The following is a 10000-nucleotide window of genomic DNA, read 5'->3' as shown; positions in this document are numbered from 1 at the left end:
CACCAAGCTAAAGACTTATCCAGATGCCAAAGAGAATTAGCATGCTGAGCAATCCATGGAGGAGGTAATATCAATCGATAAGCCTGTATAGAAGTCAATAGATGCAAAGATTGAGAGGATAATCTTGAACTTGAAGATTGAAGATGCCAATCTTGAAGCCTACCTCTTACATCCAATGTTGGAATCGGAATGAAAGGGTGTAAGAGATCTGCAATAGCTTTCCATATAGATCTATGATGCATCCCAAGATTGTATTGTTGGCATGCTGCCGGAAAAGAAAGAATTTGCCCTCTAGTATCCACTACGTCGTCAATGAACCGGATGCCCAATTTCATAAGATTGTAAGCACTGATTGGTTGTTGTACAGCAAGTGGAGAGTAAAAAACAGCACTCCAATGTATGCTTTCCATTCGAAGCGAGGAAGCTATAGAAGCAAGATGGGGAGACCATTTGATGCGAGAGAGCACTTTCTTCTAATCCTGAATCAAGGAAGTAGAAAATGGACAACCAGGGATTTTACCTTGAAATTTGCCAAGTACTACTTCCGATGGATCAACCAACCAACGACCATAAGCATTTGTGCGCATCCGACCACACAAAATTGCCAACATGATAGACCAAGGCTGCTCTTGTTGAAAAAAGGTTTTGAGCATAGTGATCTTTCTTGCCAGCACATGAAATTTGATGTTTATAATATTCAAACCACCATGCATTTTTGGCGAGCAAAGCAGGTCCATTTTGAGCAACCTTAAAGCTTTTTTATGAAGCTTAGTTTTCCAAAAAATCTCCATGGCTTGAGACATAAAAGAAGAAAGATCTCGAGATGACCAATGTAAGAGAGGAAGGTAGAATTGGACATAAGCCAGAACAATGGACTGAACAATTCGAAGCCGTACATGTAATGGCCAAGTGGAGATCTTCCAATATTCTAATTTGTCCTTAATTTTGTTTAGCACCCAAGATATTTGTTGCTTATTTCTGATTTTCCAGCCAATGGGATAGCCCAAGTGTCTTACTATGCTTTCCGGATAAATAATCTGGCAGGGCCACAGGATAGCATGCCAGTCACAATGCTTGAGAGGTAAGAGTTTTGATTTCTGAAAATTAATTTTTAAACCAGCTGCCAACCCAAAATCTGAAAGAGTATCCATCAATAGACGAAGCTCCAAAGGACTGTTCTTTGGCATGAAGAATGAATCATCTGCATAAGCCTGTGCAATGAAAGGCCGTGAACCAGAAATCTGAAGCCCCTCTAACTGTCTAGTATCAACCAGATGATCCATGTAAAGAAGCAAAGGATGCGAAGCAATAGCATAGAACAGAGCACTGAGAGGGCATCCCTGTCGAACTGATCGTTCTAGAGTCCAAGACTCAGACAAATGTTTCCCTATAAAGCATTGAGCAGTGGAATCCGAGTAAAGCCAATATATGACATTAACTAGCTTTGGCCCAAAACCAAGTTTAGACATGATTTGAGAAACATAATCCCACTGCACCGTATCAAATGCCTTTGCCACATCCACCTGCATGACCAAGACATCTTGAGCAGAGTATTTTGCATATTCCATTGCAATGAGAGTATTGGAGATATTATCATGTATATGCCTTCTTGGAACAAAACCATATTGCCTGGGATGAAGTCCATCATGAAGGATATCCTTTATCCGGTGTACCAACATTTTAGCAATAAGTTTATATATAACAGGCATCAAAGTGATAGGCCTCCAGTCATCCATTGTCTCACACAGAGGTTTTTTGGGCAGAAGCTTAACCAGACCATGCTTCCAAGCTGAGGGAAGATGTTGATGCTGCCAGGCTACATTAACGAGCTTCAAGATTGGACCCTTCAATTCAGCCCAAAAGGCTACAAAAAATTCAACCGTCAAACCATCCCAACCTGGGGATTTATGTTTACCCAAATGCTTGAGGGCTTCATCCAATTATGTATCTGAAAAGTACATTTCCAGCATTGAAGCTTTTTGCAAAGAAACAATAGGAGAAACAAGCTCAATAAATCTGCTCCGAGCCAATGCAGCCTGAGATGTAGAAGAAGATGGTAGAGAAAAAAGAAGCCGAAAATGATCCAGACATTGTTTTTCTAGCTGCGATAAAGTCTGGGTCCAAAGACCATCCGGTTTCCTGACTCTCATGATAGATTGACTTTGTCTGTACGTGTGTAAGTTTCGAAAGAAAGATTTCGAGGAGCAGCCCTTATCTAGCATAGGTTTAACTCTAGCCCTTGTGTGCCATTTGGCAAGCTTGCGTTTATCATTAGCATCAATTATGGAAGAAGCACAAGACAATGAAATCTGTTCAGAAGCAGAAAGAGACCTTTGATGGCTAATCTGTACCAAAGACTGCTTGTATGATTTTGCCCACTGGATATGCTGTCTGGTTTCTGCCATGTACCATCTTCCATATTCCTTAATGACATTTTGAATACGATGTACAAAAGAGTTCCAAGCAAAATCCAGATCCTCCTGAGCATGAGATAACAATGGCTTACAAGCCAGTCTGATCATTTGCTGGAATTTTTCATGAGAAAGATATAATTGATTAACCTGCAAATGTCTGACTAAAGAGAGCTGAATATCATCCAGAGGCATACCAAAAGAAAGGTTGAGCCAGAGTGGAGTATGATCAGATAGTTTTTGAGAATAATCAGTCCACATTTGACATGTATAATCATCATATTGCTAAGCATGAATAAGATACCATCTATCAAGCCTGGCCCAATATTCTGTAAAAGCATTATGATGATATGTGAATCCCAAAACCGAAGGGTGAGTTTCTGTCCATAAATCTGCAGTATGAAGAGAAGAAGTCATATGTTCCCATCGTTGGATTTCAGAGGGAAGCATATGGGATTTATGTGTGGTACTGTCCTTCCAGTGAGGAGAATTATTAAAATCACCACAAAGTAGAGCATTTGAAGACCAAGGATATTGGTTTATGGAGTCCCACATTTGAGCTCTGGAAGCTGAAATTTGAGAGGCATACAAGGAGCCTATTTCAAAAATCTCTCCATTGATCATGCATTGGATAATCATCCATCGGCCACAAGGATCATTATATGCTACACAGGGCTGCAGATCATGTCTGGCTAAAATGCACAGCCTAGAGAATTGTCCAGATCCTGCATAAAATATATCATAGCCTGAAAAGATCCCATGCTGGCCAGCAAAAGAATGCTGATTATGCTCTTGCAGACACACAACATCTGGATGAGTATTATTTATATAATGCCATAGGAGCCTCCATTTATGCTGATTGCAGAGGCCCTGTATATTATAAGAAAAACATTTAAGAGAAGTACGCATGAAAATATGTACAAGAGATGAGCAGTCCTCAAAGAGAAAGGGAGGCATCAAGCCTCTGCCATTGCCACAGGGTCTTGCTGACCCTCAGAATCCAATTCCCTGACTAAATCATCTTCTTCACAAAGTGGAATACCCTTCTTAATTGCATTGACCCATGCCTTTGAGATGGGGCTGTCCGAAGAGGTAGAAGGTTGACCAGGAGATGGAGCAGAAGCATCCCAATTGCGAGATTGGAGAGGTCTTTGTTTGAGAGGCACCGTCTTCTTTGCATTCTGCCAACACTCGTGAGAAGATGAATTATTTTCCACTAGCTTGCTTTTTCCTTTATCCTTGTTTTGGGCTAAATTGGCTTGGTTCCCTGTATGAACTGAAGGCTTTGCTCCTTTAGCTTCAGTCTTTTCCACATAAGTCTTTTGACCTCCTTTATTAGATGGCGGAGGAATGGCAGCTGGAGGAGGCGGATGAAGGATTGAGGGACACTCAGAAGCTAGATGCCCGAACTTGTGACAAGAGAAACAAGCTCCAGCAAAAATGCCCCATTTCATTTCTTTCCCAAATTAACACCCTCAATCTCAACTGCAATAGAAGAGGGGGTTGGTCTATCAGTATCCCATAAGATGCAAAAACGATTTTTGTTACCTGTGGGACGAGGGGGACAGATCACTTGTCCCAATGTCATTGCTAAGCCAGGAAGCTCTGTTCTCATGTAATCTGGGAAATCAACGACTTCAACCCATACAGGGCAGTGATGTTTGATGAGATTCTGATAATCCTTATTAGGAGACCAAGGCATCATATGCACCATTTGACGACCAAAAAATAAAGGGGACATTTCTAGCATCTTTTGTTTTGTCAATGCATCCAAGAGATGAACTTCATAAAATCCTCTGGAGGCAAAATAGACTCCTTCTACATAGCATCCACCTAGGAGAGAATTCACCCATTGTCCCACATCATTAGCCGAGGGTATTTTACCTGGAAAAAAGATGATGACTGCAGTTTGAGAGAGCTTCTTCAGAGGATGCACAAGAGAAGGCAACTTCATCTTGTAAGTGAGTTCCGGAGCAGGTAGTATCCATTCTCTTCTACTTTGTTGAAAATCCTCATTCAACATGTCAAACACATAGGAAGCATCTTCAGATGAAGGAGCTATGGGGGGCAGAGATTCCCTTGATTGTCTTTTAGGTTCAGGAGAAAGAGCTCTCTTGACATAATACTTGCTTGTTTCTGCCATCGAGACTATTCGATTCAGCAGGAAGACACAGATCAGAAAAAAAGGGGGACAGCACTATTGGAATACAATCTTACAAGGAGGGGAAAAACAGAGACCTGTAGCGACTTACACAGAAGGGAAAAAAGTGACCTGTAGCGAGGCACAGACAAACACGCACACACACACATACACTCCTATACACGCACACAGGTCGCGGAAGAGAGGAAGAAGAGCAAATTAACGATGAGAAAAAAGTGCATCTGGGAACACTCAGAAGGTCGCGTAGATTACTGCAAGGCCGACACAGTCCAGGAATGAAGCCCGATACAGTCCAGGGACAAGCACCTCACCACACGTGCTCACCCAAAAGGGGCGAGCAGGTCAAGGGAGGAGGCGAGCAGGTCAACGGAGCAGGCGAGCAGGTCTTCGGCGGCCTACACACACACACACACACATCAGCCTTGCCTTGGCTATTCAAGGTTCCAGGGGGCTATTTTGGGACACTCTTGAGCTCCTATCCCTCCAAACGCTAGGCATTTAGTCTGTAGGACACTTTCTTTTCTTTATTTTAGTACGTGCATTGGAGGGGATCTTTGGTCCCCAGGTGTATTGATCTTTTCTTGGTTCTTCTGATCCTGTCTTGCAAATCATTCCAGAATTCCTGTTCTTAAGCACCATGCAAAATCAAGAGTGGAGAGCTGTGCAGTGTGACCATCTCAGTCGCTCTCTTTACTGCAAAATAGAATACCAACTTGTTACCCTGCACCTCTAAAGCTGAATTTTGTGGATCATTAGGGTCACCCTGGTCACTTTTCACTTCAGAATTGCATGCATTTTGCTGTGATTCCAGCCTTTTTCTTGTTTGAGGTGTGCTAAAAAGTACTCTGGCAAGCCCTTCCGGATCTATCATTTTTAGCTCTGGTTCGAGATTGTACAACAGGTTTCTCCTTTGTGAAGAAGGCTGCATGAATTAGTGTATGGTTTGAATGGTGCATTTGAAGTGTTTTTGGTATCAGGTGCTAAGAGTGTATTTTTTTCCAGATTCCGGGAGTACTCAAACTCCGACATGTAGGGAAAACCACTCTTGGAAGTGCTGCACTATTTGGTTTGTTTTTGGGAGCAGGAAGTCTCATCCATTGTGGTAAAAGCTATTAGGTGGTGGTGTGTAATAGGTGATCCAATGTTTCATGTCTGTTTTAGTCCACCTGGAACCTTTATGCATAAGTCATAAATTATAATGTAAAGGCATGTGATTGGAAGTAGATGTGCTTTGAATTTTTTTAGCCCCCCCCCCCCCCCCTGCCCCCCTCAAGGTTCAATGAATGCATTGAGTTTAGCTATTAATAGCTAAAGTTCTATGGTTCACAAACCTTGTGTTAGATATAATATAACCTTCAATGTCATGGAGGGTAAGACATTTTTACCCCTTGGAAATCTTGTTTATTTCTAGTAGAACGATGGCTTAAATTTGTACGTATAAAAAATTACAACTTTTGTGCTAACACGAACAACAAGATATTTACAGAGAACAAGAGTTAGCAAGTAGAGGGATGGAGATTAAATTGAACTACTGTCGCAATCGAAGATTACAGCTAATGGCAACTGCTTCCCACCTGTGGTGATTTTGAAAGACACCAAGACGTAAGTTGTATGCACTGCAAAAGAACATGCGTGCACTGCGTTGAAGGTAGATCCCCAAAGTGACGATCTTAATATGTCAAACGTGTGTGTATATACTATCCATGGACAGAGTTGTATATGAGAGATCTACCCAGCCAACAATGGTATGTGGCAAGTAGGCTAGGAGAGGGGCAGGAGGGCATGCTTATGGCATGACAAGTCTGCTTCTACTTTCCAACGTTTGAATTTGCTTTCGAAAGGCATAAAAGAAGAATCTGGTTGCAGTAACAACATATCACAGACCTTCAATCACTGATTGTAGCAACAATGCATTACATCACCTTTAGGACATGGTAACATCAAAGTAAGCATAAGTGAGGCTTATTGGGTGATTGCTTTTCAGACTTTTGTAGTAGTAAAGTGTGAATTTCTTTCACACTTTATCCAAACAACGAAGTGTGAATGTCTTTCCTTCACTTGTTTAGGTGTTAAATGTGCAACCAACAGCAACAAGCAATAGACTTGCAGGCAACAAGAATACTCTCGTAGGTTCATGGAGGGAGGACATAGTTGCAAGCATTACCTATAATGACAAGTAGCAGATTCATCTCACACTCGCGAATGAAGCTAATGGACAAGACCGCCTTCTATTGCCAAAAGGCCATATATACTATGGTGCTTGCTGATGGTGAAACGGTACTAGTGTGCTTGAAAGGTGCAAGAGGCTTCATTGACTCATGGGTGGTGGCACTACTCTTGGAGGGAGGTTGTAGCATGCAAGCACAGTCGAAGAATATGGGTGAGTATTTTTGAGATCTATTTAATGGACAAGCTATAGATGTGGTCTGTAGACATGTGAAGATGGAATCTATGTGAGAGATCAAATGGGGGGTGAAGCATCGTTTTGGCTACTATCATTTTTAGTAAATACATATCTAATTGTATTATATTTCTATATTGCTTTATCATTTTCCATATCCCTTTCTTTTGGGGGTAAATGCACCAAATTGAGCTTTGCAAAACTTTAGCATCATCTTGTATCATTAGAAAGTTGAGATATAATAATTGGGCATTGTTGTTTTTTATGAGAGTATTAATGTGGCTTGGATTGTATTGCAAGAAAAGTAGATTCTCATATAGCCGAGTGCTAACTCACCTCTGATTGCATTTGTAATAGTGTGAAAGATCACCTTGGCTAGATGGTAATGCCAATAAACGTAACATCAACTATATATTAATCATTAAAAGGCTTTGAAAGCAATGAGATACAATGTCCAACTGATTTAAGCCAAGCAGTTGAATGATCTAAACTATCAATTAGAAATCCATGATAAAAGATGGATTGCTAGTTATATCAATCAAACTGTTAGTTAAAGTGCTAGCAATTGCAATATCTATGTACTGTGTTGATTCCCGTACGAAGGCTTATTGTTTAGTGGCTGTAAATGCTAGCATAGTTTTTTGATTAAAATTCTTTAGACTTCTATGGAACTGCAAGAGATAGTAGTGCTTTCAGCTAACTACTGGTAGGTAGCAATGTTGCATTGCAATACTTTGCTTGGTTGTAGGTAGACATAGTAGATAAACTAGCTAGCAATAGCACTTCTTACTACTAGAAGCAATGTATTTTGGTAGGTTCCACTACTAGAATTCAATTTGAACTATTGCTAGCTCCTTGAATGTATTTGACCTCCTCCTTACAATCCTATATTACCACAACTAGGTTTCAAATGCCATGTGGCAAGAATTTGGAGGTTAAAGAAGCAATTTGGAGGTTTGGGAAACAATTTGGAGGTTAGAGGAGGGGTAGACTCCTAGGTCTAGGAGTTTTAAAGATATCGAGTTAGGAATTATATATGTGCGAAGCATTGGTCAACCCACTAGTTTACTTTTATAGCATGTATGAGCGTTATATATAGATAATTCTCTTATTCATTGTCAGTTGTGGTATGGAGAACTTGTTTCATCTGCATGACTAAAAACAGGGACAATATCGAAAACAATTTATGTTGTATATTAGTTTTTTATTTGGTTTTCCATAGTATAGAAAATTGTTTATATTGTATATTAAGTCTTTTTTGGTGTGCATATTTATTAATGTGTGCAGAGGTGGCAATATTGTTTACAAGCATATGTTAAACTATCATGGACTTAAGAGTGTAAAAGGTCATGTTACAGAAGTCGAAAAAGTGATATCATCACTTAACGCACTTTCTTGTTAGGCCCACGTATTCGTGTGAATATAGTGGGACAATCCAATTGGATACAAAATATGCATATATTGATTTACACAAAAGAGCACTCGAATGAGGGCAAAATTGAAGGTTGTATATAGAAATAAACCATGAAACATTCTAGATAGAAACAATCAACAAAAAATCAAAGCACATGATATTGTTTATCAAAGAAGTAATCTAAAGAAAGCAATCATTGTTCTTTAGCAAACCCATATATTTTCTAGCACTAGGAGAGAGAGACACATAGTCTTGTCCAGTCATAATCGCCTCCTTGAACTTTGTTGTTTTTTTTCAAACAGACAAGTAAATGTTGTTATCGTCTTCTTTTGCAAGACCTCCTCAACGTCGACCACAATTGTCATGATCACTTCTATGATTTACTTCTTTTGTATTGCTTCTATAGAAGTATCTTCTTGTTGGTATGTCCCGGTAGAAAATTTGTTTCAATGTTGGTGCTTTGTGTCAAGCATAGGACTTTCATCACCTTTCAAACTAATGGAGTTTGCTTTTTTCTATCCATACATTCCTTGTTTTAGGTATTATGTAGGATACAATAGGATAATACTTCCCAACTGATATTATTCAAGGTAGAGTGTTTTTAAGTGTCGTATCGAATTTATTCGCGCAATGTAATTCTCCATGAAGACTTGCATGCTCAAACAAATTGATTGGTGATAGGTATACACCTTGTTCTTTAGATCTTCTTGACCATAGAGAGTGTACAGTTGTCGGCCACAAGTTATTTCTTCTTATGAAATATTATGGCAGAAGAACTGGAAATGGCTTTTGTGAAGATCCTTCATACAGTAACCAACCATACCTTCAAAAGTGTGCATACAAGATTTGAGGTAATCCTCTACACATAACCAATCCTCCTTCAGGTTTGAAGAAGTCCCATTACATGTATCTTTTTTATGTTTCCCAATACTTATTAGAGAGGATGCCATCAAAGAAACCACCATTTGGAAATAAATATGGTTTTGTGTCCCACCCTGCTCTAATGCAAACATTCCTTTGAGACACTCCATATATGAACAAACTCTTGAAGAGGTTCCCAATTGGATATGTCAATATCACCATTTCCAATCTCTGCTGTCTCACTGAGGCTTCAAAAAGCTTCGTGTTTTTGGAGCACGGAATTTCGAGATACCATGCTTGTTTTGTCATGATTTTGAAATCAATGTGATGAAAAACATTGGTGGCCAAGTTTAATCCAATTAATGATAGTGCTTGTTTATCTTTTTCATTCCAATCATCCGTTGGATTAGTGGGTGCATTCTCCTTAATTAATTTCCATAGCTTCTTGTGCACAAGAAGATACTTCATTTGTGTGGCCCAGGTTTGGAACCCTTTCCCAAAGAACTCAACATTTGTGGTAGTGCCTAATGCCATTGTGAAGATCATATCAAAGTTTGACTCTTGCCAGTGTCTAATTGCCTACAAATTGGCAATGCAGTGAACTTTTAATTGCAAACACGTGTAATGATGTGATGTAAATGCATGTCAGTGTAGTGTTAAATGCCATCCCCACTCATAAGTTGCAGCATCAATTTCGTTTTGAAGTGTTAATTCATTTGTTAATTATACTAAGTAAGTCTCAATCCTTGATT

The 10000-nt window shown here is 39.7% G+C and overlaps 1 long non-coding RNA gene across 2 annotated transcripts in view; it reads left to right on the top strand.

Moving 5' to 3' along the window:
• Positions 1–5967, top strand: part of LOC147621428 (uncharacterized) — a 46196-nt gene extending 40229 nt beyond the window's left edge. For both annotated transcript variants that reach the window (XR_015269824.1, XR_015269825.1), the window contains exon 4: positions 5575–5967. This is a non-coding gene — a long non-coding RNA (uncharacterized LOC147621428). The remainder of the gene's footprint in view (positions 1–5574) is intronic.
• Positions 5968–10000: the final 4033 nt, after the last annotated feature.

The sequence above is a fragment of the Cibotium barometz genome, chromosome 30 (genome assembly GCF_041138505.1).
Source record: "Cibotium barometz isolate CiBa-2024 chromosome 30, ASM4113850v1, whole genome shotgun sequence".
NCBI lineage: Eukaryota > Viridiplantae > Streptophyta > Polypodiopsida > Cyatheales > Cibotiaceae > Cibotium > Cibotium barometz.
The sequence above is the reverse complement of the archived record's forward strand: the minus strand, read 5'-3'. Positions and strand labels throughout refer to the sequence as shown.